This window comes from Idiotropiscis lumnitzeri, chromosome 16 (assembly GCF_059441095.1).
Source record: "Idiotropiscis lumnitzeri isolate Australia: NSW breed Sydney's pygmy pipehorse chromosome 16, RoL_Ilum_1.0, whole genome shotgun sequence".
NCBI lineage: Eukaryota > Metazoa > Chordata > Actinopteri > Syngnathiformes > Syngnathidae > Idiotropiscis > Idiotropiscis lumnitzeri.
The window spans coordinates 172,501-175,407 of record NC_142406.1 but is presented as its reverse complement, the minus strand read 5'-3'; the positions used below and the strand labels follow the sequence as shown (position 1 = coordinate 175,407).

General features: G+C 64.6%; 1 non-coding gene across 1 annotated transcript in view; it reads left to right on the top strand.

The window, feature by feature from the left end:
- The first annotated feature begins 2,494 nt into the window (after positions 1–2,494).
- Positions 2,495–2,907, top strand: part of LOC148320738 (18S ribosomal RNA) — a 1,933-nt gene continuing 1,520 nt past the window's right edge. Inside the window, exon 1 of the ribosomal RNA XR_015839477.1 lies at positions 2,495–2,907. This exon is cut by the window's right edge and continues 1,520 nt beyond it. This is a non-coding gene — a ribosomal RNA (18S ribosomal RNA).

Here is a 2,907-nt window from a genome sequence, read left to right as displayed (position 1 = left end):
TTCATACATTGTATCCGACCACTGAAGGCTGTTGGCGGACGCGGCGCGGCTCACAGCCCGCCCTCAGGCACGGAGCTCCAGGGGGAATTTGCCCCCTCATTTCTTCTAAGTCCCCTTTAGGCGACCAGGGGTTGACAATTTAGGTGACCAGGGGTTGACAATTTAGGCGACCAGGGGTGACTTTTAGGCGACCAGGGGTGAGGTTTAGGCGACCAGGGGTGAGGTTTAGGCGACCAGGGGTAGCGTTTAGGCGACCAGGGGCGTTGCAGTTCCGCCGAATTGCATTAGGGGCGCTGCAGTAGGCAAACGTTTTTACCCCTAGTCAGAGGGTCATTTGCCTACTTCCCAGGTTTACCCGGGTTTTCCAAAACACCTGGGGCACATTTTTAGGAACCACGTTTTTAGAAACAAAAATTCTTCTATGTCCACCTCCGTGAAAGAAATTGCCCAATGGTTCCCGCGGAAGAGAGCTGCCAGGCGGACGCATACTGCAATAACGGCCGCCCTGGCGCTCTGGTGGATGTTATCCTCGAAATTTCTTCTATGTGCCCATTCCAGCGGGCAACTTGCGAACAATGGTGTCCGACCATGGAAGGCTGTTGGCGGACGCGGCGCGGCTCACAGCCCGCCCTCAGGCACGGAGCTCCGGGGGAATTTTCCCCTCATTTCTTCTAAGTCCCCATTCCAGCGGGGAGCTTGCAAACGTGGTATCCGACCACTGAAGGCTGTTGGCGGGCACGGCCCCACCAGCGCAACACGGCACTTCCTATGACTCGGGTCCGACGCAGGAGGAGCGGTCCTCCCGGCCCCACCACACGGCACTTCCTATGACTCGGGTCCGACGCAGGAGGAGCGGTCCTCCCGGCCCCGCCACACGGCACTTCCTATGACTCGGGTCCGACGCAGGAGGAGCGGTCCTCCCGGCCCCGCCACACGGCACTTCCTATGACTCGGGTCCGACGCAGGAGGAGCGGTCCTCCCGGCCCCGCCACACGGCACTTCCCATGACTCGGGTCCGACGCAGGAGGAGCGGTCCTCCCGGCCCCACCACCGCCACACGGCACTTCCCATGACCCGGGTCCGACGCAGGAGGAGCGGTCCTCCCGGCCCCACCGCAACACACACAACCACTGACCGATTGGCAATCATGACCCGCCATCGGAGGGCCCCTGCCGGCCCCGGCCTCGCGCCGGGGTGTTCGGGTGGACGGTTCCTTCGGCCTGCGGGTCGACCTCTGAGCGTTGGCCGGCACCGCAGCACCGCAGCACACATAACCACTGACCGATTGGCAATCATGACCCGCCATCGGAGGGCCCCTGCCGGCCCCGGCCTCGCGCCGGGGTGTTCGGGTGGACGGTTCCTTCGGCCTGCGGGTCGACCTCTGAGCGTTGGCCGGCACCGCAGCACACACAACCACTGACCGATTGGCAATCATGACCCGCCATCGGAGGGCCCCTGCCGGCCCCGGCCTCGCGCCGGGGTGTTCGGGTGGACGGTTCCTTCGGCCTGCGGGTCGACCTCTGAGCGTTGGCCGGCACCGCATCACCGCAGCACACATAACCACTGACCGATTGGCAATCATGACCCGCCATCGGAGGGCCCCTGCCGGCCCCGGCCTCGCGCCGGGGTGTTCGGGTGGACGGTTCCTTCGGCCTGCGGGTCGACCTCTGCGCGTTGGCCGGCACTTCCCTACCGTTACCCCCCCACCCCTGGGGTTGTGACAAAACGGCACTTCCTATGACTCGGGTCCGACGCTGGAGGAGCGGTCCTCCCGGCCCATCTCGCACCCACACCCTGACATATACTGCACCACACCAACCACTGACCGATTGGCAAGCATGACCCGCCATCGGAGGGCCCCTGCCGGCCCCGGCCTCGCGCCGGGGTGTTCGGGTGGACGGTTCCTTCGGCCTGCGGATCGACCTCTAGCGCACCAACCAGCGCGAAACCGCTTTCGTCGCGAGACCGAGACGACCCTGTCGCGTGCCCGTTGGCCACACGGGCCCAGAGATGTCCTACACGGGAGTTCCGCCGCGCTCGCGGGTACCCCGCGCCGCCCCGCCACGAGAGGGGCGCGGGAGCCCAGGCCCGCATCAGCCGAGCGGTCCTTTCCGAAAAAGCATGTTTCTCAAACCCTACCGGCGTCTGTCAGAAGACGCCGCCTCCGAGTGCGTGTTGCGGTCGCGGGCGTGCGGGCGGCTCCGGCTCCCTCCCGCGACTGACCGCCACGCGGTAACGCGGCCTCTACGGACCGAGTACATACCGAGGCCCAGCCGACTTCCTCACCGCGCACGGGGGCTGAATCGGTAACGGAAATTTCGGTAGCCCACGTCCGAAAAAAATGAGAGAGAAAAAACAACGAGGGAGGCTGGGGTGCCGCCGGGGGTAACCCCGCGGGAGGCCGTCTCCCGCGGGCGCCGCCCGGTCCCCGCGCCCGGCTCCCCGCTCAGCTCCGGTTCCAATGCAAGAAACACAGACCGCCGGACGCGAGGGCTACCTGGTTGATCCTGCCAGTAGCATATGCTTGTCTCAAAGATTAAGCCATGCAAGTCTAAGTACACACGGTTCCGATACAGTGAAACTGCGAATGGCTCATTAAATCAGTTATGGTTCCTTTGATCGCTCCACCGTTACTTGGATAACTGTGGCAATTCTAGAGCTAATACATGCAAACGAGCGCCGACCCGTCTCCGCGGGGACGCGCGCATTTATCAGACCCAAAACCCACGCGGGTTCGGTTTGCCGCGGTGCAGCGGGCCCGCCGGCTTTCACAGCCGGCGGGCTGTCGGTCTCCGCGGTGCCGCCGGCCCGGCCCCCCCTTTGGTGACTCTAGATAACGCCCGAGCCGATCGCCGGCCCCCCCGCGGCGGCGACGTCTCATTCGAATGTCTGCCCTATCAACTTTCG